Genomic DNA, 14,502 nt, shown 5'->3' on the forward strand with positions numbered 1-14,502 from the left:
TACACGCTATCGAATGAAATTCCATATTCATGGACAGGTTACGCGTTCCGTGCGAACAGATTTTCTCGTAAACGTCGACAACATTTTTCTTCGCGCGATCGAGAGCGGCGAAAGTCCACGCATTCGCTAGGTCGCCTTAATTACCATCTCCAGCACGCGAAAATATACACGTGTCATTAAACACCTCGAGTTCGGACCACCTCCGATAATTGCGGATTCGTACACGAACGTCGAAGAAATTGGCAATTTATTACTCAGAATGTAACACTTGGACGTTTAGACCGTTCCTATTTTTCGCGCGAACGTGTAATGTTATTTATTGCGGTAATTTATTCGAAGGTATATCATTTCTATTGCGGGGAACTGTTATCTAGTTTTGACGATCGGTTTAGAAAGTTGTGGTCTTCTATTGGGAAGCTTTGATGATATTCCAACGAGTAAATTATTTTTAAAATTTGGGAGAATATTATGGGTGATCTTTCGATTCTGGGAGTTTTCATCGAGGAAGAAGATAATTTCTGTTGTAGTTTATAAAAGAACTATGCAGCATCATACTATCTGCTACTGGAAACAAAGGTAATATTTATTGAATGTTATAGTATGATTACATTAACTTCAGGAAGTTCATAAAATGATCCACATTCGATATAGTATTACACTATTCTACATCACGTAATAAAGATACGTTATCCAAGATTGCGGAGCAGCAGTAAACACTACAATAAATGTGCAGTGACTTTATCGAGTATCCAGTTTCGATTGCCTCTTTGCCCAGCCGATAACAATATAAAATCAAAGCGTTCGGTTCAAGAAGCCTGTGTAATCGAATTCGGTATGCTTCCGTGGAATCGATTTCGACGATCGGTAGGACAGAAAATATGATAACGCGAGGCCGGGACTGGCTGAACGAGCCGATCGTATCGAGGGACATAGAACGTATCCGCTGGGATCGAGTTAACGATCGATTCTCCTGTGTTAACTCCCCGTATACACTTCCGATCAATCAGCAAATTATAGCTACTTTTCTAGCTACAGGCGCCCCATGACAAAAAGTTTAGAGATAGTAATACTTGAAACGGATTAATCACTAAAATTAACTTGTCAGTACGGTATAAGTTAATTGCAATTTACAATCGCGTCGATATAAGGTAAGGCACGTAGTTGAACCAGTTAGTTAGCTACGTAATTACGACCCAACATCTTAATTACCTAACTACTTCTCGTATAGGGAAGAATTGGTTTCCATTTACTGTAACCGAAGTCAACCTTGAAGTATAAAATGCTATTAGCGATACGGGAATCTTAGCCATAGGATGTATGACTACGCATATCTGCGTCGGGTCGCATTCTTCGCAAGGTTTCACGAACCATTATTATTTAATAATATTTACAATTTTTGTACTGATATTTGAAAAATATTCTTTACTTTCTCCAGGCTCACGACGTCCAGTTAAATTTCATTTAGTTAGTTTAAATTACTGTGTCCGTTTGATATCCACAAACGCATTGTTTTTGTGATAAGTACATGATAGGAGCGCGAAGATAGACAGCGGCATTGTAAAGGAGGAATTTTATTTAAAGCACGCAGCTATTCCATGACGCTCATTGTTATGCCATATACAAATGTAATATCAGTGGAAGTGATATTGCTGTGATGTGAGTGCTATCGGAGTTATGTTTGCTCTGCTCCACATGATTACATAAAAGAAGATGCCTGAAATCAATGTTTTTCTTTTATGTAACAGGAACGAAGCATTCCTAAAGTTGAATCATTTTTATAAAATGCAGACTTGAAAAAAGTTATGTAATAATTCTCCTGGATTTAGAAAAATTGATTGTTTGTATGTGAAGATTGCTTCTAGTTTTCGAGGTTTTTGAAGAAACACTGCAACTGTAAGGTCAGATTTGATCCCTTCCCACAAATTGCTCCTTACAATCCCTTCATGCTTCATCCACACAATCTTTCGTAAATCGGAATTTCCATATGCAAGTGCTTCCCATGACTGCCAGAAAAGTCCTCGAAGCGTTCCATTCGACACGTAACGACAATAACAAATCATCCCGCTGTATAATCAACGACAAACTCCTGGCACGGCTCGCAAACATTTCAGTTTCCCAAGCAGAGAGCCTCGCAAACGTCAAGTCCTCGAAGAAACGTCCGCCGTTACGGTTTCACGTGACGTCCGCGAATCGACGTCCAAGACGTTCATTAGAGTCAAGTGATTTCCCTGAAGTACAAACAGGAACGGGTAGCCTCGAACGCGTTATAAATCCTTCGCAGGCCTCCCCACGTCGAGGCATCGCATTGTGATACGCCGATTAACCAACCGAGGAAGATATAATCCCTCGAGTTCGACTCGTAGGGAGCGTAATGCATGAGCCATATCGGCGTGTACGATATTACGTTTATTACGCGTTACACCGATACGCCATGAACCGAGTGGCGCCAACCAGGCGGCCTCCGAGTACCTATGCACACGTACACACGGGTACCTTCGCTCAGTGGCGCCACTAGAGTCACTGTCACCCGATACACCGACTCGTGGTGTCACTCAGACATGGGAAAATTTCATTCCAAATGGAAAATAAAAATTTAACATTTATTCATGAGGATGGAAGTGAGGCAACCCTTCGGTTGCTTAGCTTTAGGAACACGAGTGACGCTGAGGAGGGAGTGAGCTGGTCGTGGGAAGATATGAAGTTGAGAACTCATTTGTTTTTATTGTTGTAAATAAATCTGGACTGTCTATTCTTTGTGCAGAGAAAATGTGCACAACTCTAGTGGCACTCTCGTGAAGGCTAGTTATTGCAATTGTGGAACTCGCTATAAAATAAAATAAATGTTCATCTAAATACAGTTTGTACAAACTATAACAGACCCTAATAGTGCTCAACAGTAGCCTTGGAGTAACTCCCTTCATCCGATGGGGTGCCCCTCGGCGACGCCACTGGTTTCCCGTACCCGTTCCGCTGTTCGCGTACCTTTGCTCCAGCGCACACGTTTTATTTCCATTCGAGGAATACGTTCGTAGCCGGTAGGCCTCGTCTACCAACAGATTAGCCCCGCGAATCGAATATTTATAGCCGCGTCCGTTTTTCGCGATCGCACACGCGCCATCGGGAGCAGCAGTACACGGCTGAGAGGGAAAAAGGACAGGGCACGGCCCTCGCGTTCCGATAACGCCGCGGGAGTCGTCCATTCATTCTTCTTTACGGCAACGACAGCGTAATCTGGTGAATCGCGGCGATAAATCCCTAACTATTCCGGGATCAAACGTTTCACGGACGGGCGTCGGAGTTATTGGCAATTTCCATGTTATTTATGCCCGTTGGCGGCGGTTTGCGCCTGTCCCGTATCCTGATTACAGTGTACGGCTCGCGCGTTCTTTATCGCGCGTCATTACGACCCATTCGATAATATATATTCGCCAGAGATCCGAAAATGTCTCTGTATTTATTTACGTTTCCTCAAAGCATTCAATGCGTGTTAGGACACACATTTTCTTGGTTTTGTAGTACAATAAGGTGTGGAAGTATTCGCACTATCTCGGTTGTTGGCTAGATTCTTGAGGTGCTTTTTACAATGTGTTGGAAGATCTTAAAGATGTATCAACTTTGCTTTCCATTGATATCAACTTTTCTTTAAGGTGATAGTTCAACAGAGAAAAGCGAATGAAATTTTGTTCTTAAAATACGTTATATAAGTTTGAAGTCAGCACTGTTGTGGGAGTGCGAATACTTCTGTGACTCACTGCATGTATTCATCAATCGCTTCACCCCGCACATTCTTCTCCAGTTGAGCCCTTCGTCCCACACGGAATCGATTACCTTTCGCGATGTACGTCAGCGATGCTATTGAAGTTGAGATATGATGCGATCCACGTAAAATTTTGGGGAGTTTAAGTCATCGTTGCGCTATCGAATAATACGAGCAAATTAAAACACGTTTGTCCCATACATATGATTTCCAATACCGCAAGGTTTGTCGAGAGTTATATAATGCGATGTTTGACAATTCCAAAGGTTTCTCGAGTTTCCACATATTTGCTTCGCGAGAGTTAGCGGCAGTTCCCCGGTTGCGTCGTTATTTTCAGTTCGGTGTTATTTCACGACCCCATTCTACCAGTCTCGTGCATTTTCGACAACGTGAATGCGCATGCCGCGGCTCGTGATTAACGGCGTTCCACCACCATTTGGCCATTATCCAATACGTGCTGCTGGCGCCAGCTGTAAATTGATAGTTTCCGCGGAATTCACGAAACCACCCTTTCGCGAATACTTTCCTGATTGAATTGTCAAGAGTGTTATATCACTCAGGACATTTGAAATGCGTCTACTTACTGGCGTTTCAATTCAGGAAGTAATTCTTTTACGACGGGATACGTGCACATTCGCGAGGTCAATACTAACACATACACGTTGATTTACATGTTTCCATATTCTCTTAGATATTTTTCAAAATAGTTTATATCAATCTACAATCTCCTATGTCACCATATAAGAACATATCTCGAGACACTTAACCAAAGATTAGCTATTTATTCCACACTTTTCTAGACTGTTGATTCTTTTATAGAACATTAGTAGGTATCCATCGATACGCGAATACGGAAGTTCACCTTCAAATCAGTACCTCCACCTAGAAAAGTAATTCATACGCGGCCTACTGGCCCCCTTGAAACCACGCAACTTTTCTATATAACTATTCTCTGAACAACGTATAATTTACAAGCTGTTCAAGGCGAGCGTGTTCGGTGCCTCACCCTGTATACATCAATAACGTTAAATGCACTCGCGATAGCTGGAATTACCGCTCCAAAATTACCAGCCACGGGTAGAGTTATTATTTTAAATTATCGATACTGACATTTCGCAGTCACAGTACTAGCGATTGCGTCTTAAGAGGTAGAAGTGTTGCGAGAAGGTTAGTATAACGAGAAACAACGTTGAACACTTGAAATGCTGGAAACCGCAAGCTTGGACTTCTTTCTACCCGGAAACACTGCGCGGTGCAATATTTCTCACGCAGTAATTACTCGCGGTTCAAGAACCTTCGACAGACGCACGCTTGCTCAGACACGGACAAACTCGCCAGCGAGGCCGTTATCGACAGCTATCGACGATTGCGGTGAGAACTGCGGAAGATGTGACACGTTTAATCCCGACTCAACCCCAATCTCGTAAGCGCATCTTAGCCAAACGATCAGTTGCAACAGTCTACGTGACAAAGTTGAGGTTAATTTTGTAACAGCATTCCTAGCCACATCTCGAGTCTCGGAAACCTATGTGGCTTCGGCTGCAGGTTTCCTTATGCGCTTCGGAGACGTAGATAGCAGTCCTAATACGCATATTGCAACTTTGTGGAGGAAAAATTCGATAATCATGTAGACATGGAGCTGTTAGTTGAGAGGAGATAACTCATTTATGAGAAAAACAAGTTAAATTAAAATTTAAAAGATTTTAAATAAATATACCAACTCGCTAATGCTACTTCATACCTATATAGAATATCCAACTTTGAAAGCTTGGACTTAGCACAGTTCTCTAAGGTATATACAGGCGTAGGTTGTCACGTCCGATGATATAGCACCCAAACGTTAAAAATTCATGAACTATGGGACATCGGAACGGTAAAGACGTTATTTATCAAGGGGACAAGAGTGTGGTGTTCGCGTTAAAGGGCACGGTACGATTAATGTCTGTCGGAACATCGCTGAATTCACCTTGTGGAGAACGGGCAGCATCCCACATCGAGGCGGCCTTGCCTAAAAGTCGGCGGCTTACGAAACAGCACGTGGCCGCGGTATCGTCGGGGTGTGGTCACTGCGGTTTCTCCCGTTACATCATCACGAATATACGGCCAGTCTAGTCATGCACTTTCTGGGTGGTTTGGCATTCCTATTTCGTCTTTTCGTTTCATCTTGTTCGTCCCGCCGACTGGAGGATTCATCGTGCGCCGCGGGATTACGTGGCGTACATAATCGACCACGGGTCTTAATTAACATTTACGATTATTCCTTGGCACGCTGTTCCATCGGAGAGCCGATTACATTTGCCCGCCACCGATGCATTAAGCTGCTACAAAGAACAACCGATGTTGCATACGTGTCTTGTGCACGTTACCATTTTATGCATCTAGAAGAGAATCGTAATATAAGACTGGTTATTCCTCTTATGTCGAATCGTTCGATGCTCTTAACCTCTTCAGGAATGAGAACGTACACCGCCGCTCAGAAAAATGTGGACACTTCCTTAATGGAAATAAATATCTAATAAAAGTTGCGAATCTATTAATATCAATTATACCATGATTGGTAATCATTGGTAATGACAAAAAAACAGTTCAGTATTCATGTTATTAATGTATCTGCTGTGTGTTCTTAAAAGTTCTTTTGCCAATATTGATAATTAATTTCTTCATTGTATCCGAAGTAATATTATCTCATTTGTTTTGTAATATTTCGCCATAAATGTCTCTCTCAAAAAATTAATTTATAGCTTCTTTAGGCGTCACTCTATTTTAAATATTCCTAAATAGATTCTTTTTATTCCGAAGAAAATAATTCACGCACGAATACTGCGGGATAAAGTGTTCACTGTTCGTATCAAGACGTCCCTGTCCATTTACGGTGGTTTGTACTTTATTTCAACAGCACTGCAGCGCGTTGCAGTGTCCTCAGAGGTAGCACAGACCGGTAGATCTTTAATTAAAGGCCCGTTGATGGCGTGTTGGTAATTATACAAATTAGTTTTACATAAATTAACGGGGATGTTACTCGTGATTAAGAATTGCGTCACGAAGGGGACCAGAAGACACGAGAGTGTAGCATCAGACGTGATACGTGTGCAGAAGACCCGTTGAGAAGAATGTAAATTAACCATTGCAACATATTAGTATACAATTAAAAGGCTATTATCTCTATATTAAACATTCCGAAGTCAAGCAAAACAATTTTTTCATTTCTGAAGATGATTCCAACCCGGACGAAACGTTAAAATATATTCGATGAAGAGTGCCTTTGTCTTCTTTTTTATGTCCACAAGCAATTGAACCTTGATATTCGTGTTACCATTGTCGAGCTCGTGTTCAAGTCTTCGACAGCCACTTCGAGTGACTTCTTCGAAAGCAGACTTCTGCGAAGGTTAACCACAATATTGTTCGCGACTCTTCTTTCGAAGGACTTCGGTTAGGACTAACGTTTGCACAATCCGTTCTCACCATAGTCAGCAAAATTAGCTTCACAATGACCACCCTGTAGATTCCACGCTTCATACGGAGTCTGGTCACTGTACTCCTCTCGTAGATTCGCGGAAAGTACGAGATCAACTCCGAGAAGAAATCAATCTCCGGCGGGCAGCGTCGCTTTGAAGTGCGGTCGAGTTGCCACCGTGAGTCAGCCTTGGCACCGATAGTCGCGTGTCCATAAATTAGCATTTGGCAAACCTCGAATACCCAGAAGACCTTCGTTGGATTCGCACGATCCTCCCTCGCGTGTTTGAAAATTTCAGCCGCGTACGCTATGATACAGCGCGCGTTTTCTTGGGAGTGACGTCTGCCGCGTTCTTTCACGGGCTAACTAACGTCGTAACTTTACTACGGGGTGACTCACCGACCAACAATTTCATTCATCGGCGAACGAGAATCGCGATAACCGCGAATAAAGCGGTTTTGCAACGGCGCTTCGGCGAACGAGACGTTTTCCTCGTATGGGAAAGCGTTGCACCAATTGATGCAATTGTCGATCGTTAGAGAAAATCACGTGTAGTTTCCTTCTGACATCTCGTTCATTCCGTCGATTCATTTCTTTTATACTGTTTTTACAATGAATGTGTACTGTTTGAATTATTATAGCGTTGGAAAGCAAATTAACTAACATTTCTAATATTTTGATTATGCGTGGTAAAGAATATTATACTACGTTATCTTTTATTGTTTGGAATGATTTAAACGGCCACCTTCCGCAGTAATTACTTTCGGTTTCTGTTGTGTTAACATTGTCGAAATCAAAAGCACGGCCTATGGCACTGTGTTTTACGAGTGCTATGCGGTGTGTATAACCGGTTTAAAGACCTTGGTTCCGTATTCATACATTCCTCTTTTTAATTTTCATTCCGTTTGTCCAACACATCGTTGTTACATTATTTAGGTTTATCGCTGCTTTTGACGAATATTATGTATTTTTTCGAACAAATGGAAAGATAACTTCATGTATTGAGAATTTATTGAATTTCAAGTGCAAGGAATTGCATTGTCAGAAATAAATAATTAATACAAGCTACCATTCTTCTTCGAGAACAATTCCCAATCTTTTTATCCACTCAACAAGTTCTTTTTAGGTTGGTTAAGTAATTCTGTTTGAGTCATTCGGTTGAAGATGTAACCATTCGTAGTATAGCCACGGTCGACTGCGGTCAGTTAACCAAAAATACATCTTGCGAAGGCGATTGCTTTCGAGGGACGAAGGACGTCGCGATTCGCCACGCGGTTTTGACGTTCAGACGTTCCATGAAATCATACGCGCAAATAGTGGATCAACGTCAAAGGAACGCCGTCTTTTTCCTCTGACCGTTCGCCCACGTCCCGACGAAACCGTTGCAATTCGAATTGCACGGGTCGATAACACGTAGCGATTTCATTCGTTATTTTCACTATGCTCCGTCAGTGGTAGGTGGACACTGTGAATGTTTAGAATGGGATATCGATTGCCACGATATTTAATTTCGTAGTAGCCGCGTGGTTTCGTTAGAAACCGCTGTTCTTGGACTAGCTTAGATAAACTACGACGTTGCAGGCCTCTTCTTCGAATACCGCATGCATATCAACTTTAAAAATGCATTTTCACTTTAATATGTATTCTTAAAGTCTCCTCTAGTGTCATGCAGTTATAAATCAGCAGAAAAATTTGTTGATAATTGAGAATTGACATCATAATCAAAAATATCTTTATAGTATAAAATGCTTAAAATAACTTTATAGTATAAATGCATTTATACTTTAATTAATAAAACAAATGGTCGGGGCAATGCCAAGTGTACAGTGAAAGTAAATGGAAGCTTCCATGTTGAAAACGAAAGCAAATCAAGATAAAATTCGCTAGCCATTCAGAGAATGAAACAAGTACTTGTTCGAGGGTTGTTCTCGGTACACGCGTAAGTGCATCGTTGGAATTGCTCGCGGTGGATTCGCACCAAAGATAGAGCTATTCGTCAGTCAGCGACTCTATTCTTTCCCCGTCTGGATATAAATAGTTTCAGACAATCCGTGTCAGCGGTTTGTGACCCACGAGCTGTTTTGAAACACTTTTATTTCTTTCGACGCGCGTGGAAATAGCCGACCATTTATTCCCGTACCGGTTTAACTGCCCTATATTTTTGGCCCAGTATTTTCCTAAATCCAAACATCCTGGTAAATATATCACGCATCGAGCCTACGTGTTACTACGCACACCAATTATTTTCGTTTACATTTCTATCTGAAATTCGATAATAAATGCTTCGAGAACACAACACAAATGGACGAATAGTATTGTCTGACAATGGCATCAATTTAAACCATTGTATCCTTCGTTGAATAAAATAAGTGTGTGATAGATGTTTCTATCAATATTTGTATGAAACATTATAAAAGCTTATACTAATCATGTCTACACGATAAAATTTTTATATTATAACCCTTCGCTCTCACCATCTATCCCCAATCTGTAATCATATTCCCCACCTCCCATTTATAGTCTGAAGATTTAACGAGTCGACACTCCATACAATAATGACAGTAATAGCAATAATCAAAAAAATCTCTAATTGTCAACTGTGCCCCGGCGATAAAATCGTTTGGAAAGTTTTCGTACTCCCAGAAGGAAATTACAGCGTGCAGAATTCCATCGGCGCGGTTCAACCGCAAAATCATTCTTCATTGTTCGGCGACCGCAATTTCCATACAAGAAAGAGTACAGTTATTGTTATTAATCCCCGTGACGGATTTTATGGCTGTACGTAATTTCGCATCAGCGTGCACGTCAGATTTCTCTGGCGAGGCAATTATCAATTTCGCTGGCCGACTGACGCGATCTGCGACGATTTTCTTCCGGGAACCCATCTTCCAAGAGTTTCCTCTCGAAAATTATCGTCGCAGGCCGAGGAAATTCCAGGAATACGTCCTCTTTATCATATAAACGCGCATAACGCGGAAGCTGTAAACTCTGTCTGCGTCGAATAAGGATGCGTCTAATATCACCTCGTCATGTCTGGCTAGGATCGACCTGCATCTACTTGCCGCGTTTCTATCGAACGCGTACTTTATCGCTCGGAGGCTTGGGCAGACGCGTTAATGAGGAAGGAAATCGTAAATTTCGTCTCTCGTTATCAGTGTTTATTTTTCTTTGGATACTGAATTCCAGAGATTCGATGAGCTATTTTTGATTATGATGTGGTCTGTTATCAATCAATTATTCTGCGAATTTTCAACGTCTTCAGCTGATCTCTGACACTAGAGGAGACTTTAAAGAAAAATTTACTGATTAAAAAACATTTTAAGTTATTTATTGCTGATCAATGGGGTGTTATCAGGACAGTTATAGGGCAATCTAAATGGAAACATGATTTAACCGTTTGCACTCGACGACAGTTTCATTACAGAGAACTAACAATTTATAACGTCGACAAGGTTTAATTTTATGTTTCAAGGCAACGAAACAAAATTATTTTAAATTCCGTCATTTTAAACTATTTTTGAAATCTATGTCCAAAAATTGTGACCCCGTCTCTTTCCCACATCGGAACTGTCCAAGGCATTGTTTTTCAATGCGATTCGTCTCAATCGAGGATGAATCACGCGTGATTACAACGGGCGGAACGACCGAGGAGTCGTATGGTCGCAGAATCTTTGAATTAATGCAACGCGAGCGCGCGACGCGCATTACGGCTGACGCTTAATAAAACCGATTACGATTCTTTATTCCGGTCTGCAAATGAAGACTGGCGGATTGTTATCGCCCAACACGGAGCACATTAACAAGTGATTTGATGAGCAGCAAATTGTCGACCACCAGTATCGCACCAGTTCCTCCGTTATTTACTGTGAGTCACACCGTAAATATAGATACGCGTTCACCAAGCGAATGCTAACCGTGCTGAATCCTTTTATCGGGGCGACTTTCCCCCACCGCGGACGCGATTATCCTAATTCCCCCGTGATTATCATAATGAAACGCGTCGAACCGCGAATTTGCCCGTCGATAAAAATGTTCAACGGTCCCGCTAACGAGTGATTGCTATCGCGGCTATTAGACTGTCTGGGACATTGCTATTTTCGCGCAGCGTTCGAAAGCGGAATGGTTCGAGTGTCTTTCTTTTTGCTGTTTAGGATTTGAGACTAGTGAGTAAAGCGTGACTTCCGATTTTCACCAAGATTTTATTTGAATCCGATTTTATTTGAAATAACGCGACTTTTAGATACGAGATGTTGGACTCGATCTAAATAAAAAATGTGGGGTTATTAGAGTAGAAACATACATTTTTTGATCAATGTAGAAATGGAACTCTAGCATTTCATGATCGTAGAGTAACTTTTCACGAATTCTACAGATTAGGTTTCCTTCTTAATCAGACCTCCGAACGAAAGGACTATCTTCGGTGAAATAATTTTTAACCATTTATCTCATCCAGATGTACCATTTCACAGTTTTATATACTCTTTTCAATATTAACATCGTATGATCGTAATTTTTCTAATAACAACAGTCACAGTTTCCCAGAATCGATCGACGCGAACGAGTCGTCGGGGCACTAAAATGTGATTTATCGCCATCGACTTTCATATTTCTGCGGATAAGGTGCACTTATGGCGTCTCGTTTCTGCGTCCTCGATAGCGATTGACGCATTGATACCATAAACCCATGATACGGCACGCACAGTCAGTGCACCTAACGGATGTGTAAACCTCGAGCCTAGTTTTCCGCCGGTGTTTCATATGGTGAAATTGCAAATCGCATGTAGGAACATGCCTGAACGTTCGCGATAAGGTATAACTGGCCAACGGTGGGTATTTCAGTCGGCGATTCCCCGATTAAAGTAATCACTCAACGGGACACGACAAGACACTGGTAACCATTAGTCGCTCATCATTTTCTGAATCTTTACACAGCTGTTCGAAACACGTTTTGCTGCATCGCAAAATCGTATAAACAATTCTACTATGTGTTTACACGGTGTGTTTTCATCGATTTGCTGGAGGCGCTGAATGTATAAACAATCTTGAGAAAGAAAGTAACAGTCGTTTTCCTTGGCAAGGGTTCGGTTTTGAAAAGTAGGTTACGTGTCGCGTGAAAAATCACCAACGGGTTTCCTTTTATTTGATTAATTAATTATTCCTTCTTATCGTATCGCGTAAGTCTAACATGTTAATCGGTTGTTCTGGATGAGTAATAATCCAAGTATTTTAAGAATCAAAATAGATTAACATACATTTATTTAACTGAAATTTAACTTTAACCCAAAATTTTATTTTTTTAACACAACCCGCTCTAGAAGGAGAGTTGCGTGGTTCCTGTTGCAATCTTCATATTTTATTTTGTCCATTTATTATGGAAACGATTAGCAGTGAAAATTGTATTAAAAACAAGCAAATTAGTCGAGATTCATAACTGTACATGTCAATAAAAATCTTACGTATTCAATGAAATATGTTTTCTCAACTACGAGTAACGTAAACTATTCTTATTAATAACTGACAGGTGAGAGACACGATTAGTTTCGCTGTACTCGATGGATGTTAATTCGACAGTAATAGAAGTAGCTGCACCGAGTTATGATAACTCGGATGCACCGTTCAAGTGGCAAGTCAGCGCGTTGCATAAATCAAGGAAATCTGCTTAATTACTTTCAAGTAGAACAGTCGGTGCCGCGGTCTGGCTCTGGTGCGATCTGATTCACGGGCTGTTAAGTGGCCAGGCAAAAGTTGAGCTGCAGGGACATCCTTGTCGGAATCGCGATATCATGTGCACGATTAATATTAAATTATTGCGCTTTAATTTAAATGATCCAGAGATATGGTGTGGGTATGAATAAAACGGTTATTAACGTATGCAAATTTTGCGCTATGGACGTAAACAAGACCCTCACTTAAGCCATGCATTCTAGATCTGAACTTTCAAACCTTCTTATATTCTTACACGCGAAATTGATCAAATTTGCTACAATCTTTTGAATTAAAATTGTTAAATTATTCACGACTCTTTAAGACCTTATCAAGCTGTATGCATCTTTCTGATATAAACATTTTTCTAAAGTAAAGAAACTCCCGAATCCTTTAGACACGTTTGTAGTTACGCGAAGTGATGCTCCCGTTGAATGAATAAATAATAGCAGGTTCACGTGATGTAACCGTTATGCAAACTCACGGAATTGTGAAAGATTCATTGCCGTCGGATCGAGAGCGCGCCAGATTCCCTTGATCATTTTTATTCGGCCATCGAGGTGTACAGGAATCGACCGGCTCGATATCACTCGTACCGTTTCAAAATACGCACGCGACGAGATACAAGCGGTGCAGTTTCGTGCATGGTAATGAGCTACACGGCGCGACGTCCGAATTCATGATTAATCGAGTAATCAGTCGGGACAGTTGCACGGGCATTCATCCGGCAAGTAATTAAAGGACTTGTTGCTGTCTTCGTTTCTACTGTCAGAAATATGAGCTGTCTCGTTGGAGACGGGACCAGAAGACTGAAAACAGAGTGTATTTCGTACGACTGACAAATCTTCTAAGCCCTCTATCTGTTTCATTTATTTCTACCCAATTTATCCTCGCATACCGCTGAAAATCCAGCATTATCGAAACGGACTCTCAACTAGGCTCTGAAAATAAACCGAATAACGTTTATGAATTAATCTCGAGATAAAGAGAGACCGTATGGACAAATGGGTATTCTACAGATGATATAAAATTTAGTCGACCACAAAAAGGCAAGGACTTGTGAAATATTCTATTATAATACTCGATATGATCTAGAAATATGTCAACGATATGCTTCTTTCATTTGGAGAGTTGAGTGGTTTCTGTTGCAATCTTCATTACCCATAATATTTTATTACTCAGTTTACAGCTTCCATTCAGTCCAATATTCAATTTCACCCGGAAATGATATCAATACGGTTCAATTAAAATTCACTGATCGGAGCACCGATCCATCGTCTTTACCCGGAGCAATCGACGTAATCGTTCGACTTGTCGGACTGCACTTCCGAGCACATCGCGAGCGCAACATGACGCAACGTCCAAATTTATGATTAATCGCTGGTCCTATACGGCCGCTGCCCGCCTTCCTGTTCCTTTTTCGGCGCACGCAGAGACTCTTTCGAGCAGAGATCATTTCGCGTGCCGCCGACGTATGCATTCGCGCGTACGACCGCGATTATGGCACATGAGCTCAGTCACTCTCGACTAGAATACACATGGCATTGGGAAAATATTTTTATCACGTCAACTATTCGCACGTGTCGTT

General features: G+C 41.3%; 2 protein-coding genes across 3 annotated transcripts in view; one reads left to right on the forward strand and one right to left on the reverse strand.

Moving 5' to 3' along the window:
• The window catches only part of LOC128872871 (synapsin), a 54,354-nt gene that overhangs the window by 16,571 nt on the left and 23,281 nt on the right, over positions 1–14,502 (reverse strand). The gene's annotated exons all lie outside the window — the stretch shown is intronic.
• LOC128872873 (metalloproteinase inhibitor 3) overlaps positions 1–14,502 on the forward strand; it is a 33,638-nt gene that overhangs the window by 3,757 nt on the left and 15,379 nt on the right. The gene's annotated exons all lie outside the window — the stretch shown is intronic.

Source organism: Hylaeus volcanicus, chromosome 2 (assembly GCF_026283585.1).
Source record: "Hylaeus volcanicus isolate JK05 chromosome 2, UHH_iyHylVolc1.0_haploid, whole genome shotgun sequence".
Classification (NCBI taxonomy): domain Eukaryota; kingdom Metazoa; phylum Arthropoda; class Insecta; order Hymenoptera; family Colletidae; genus Hylaeus; species Hylaeus volcanicus.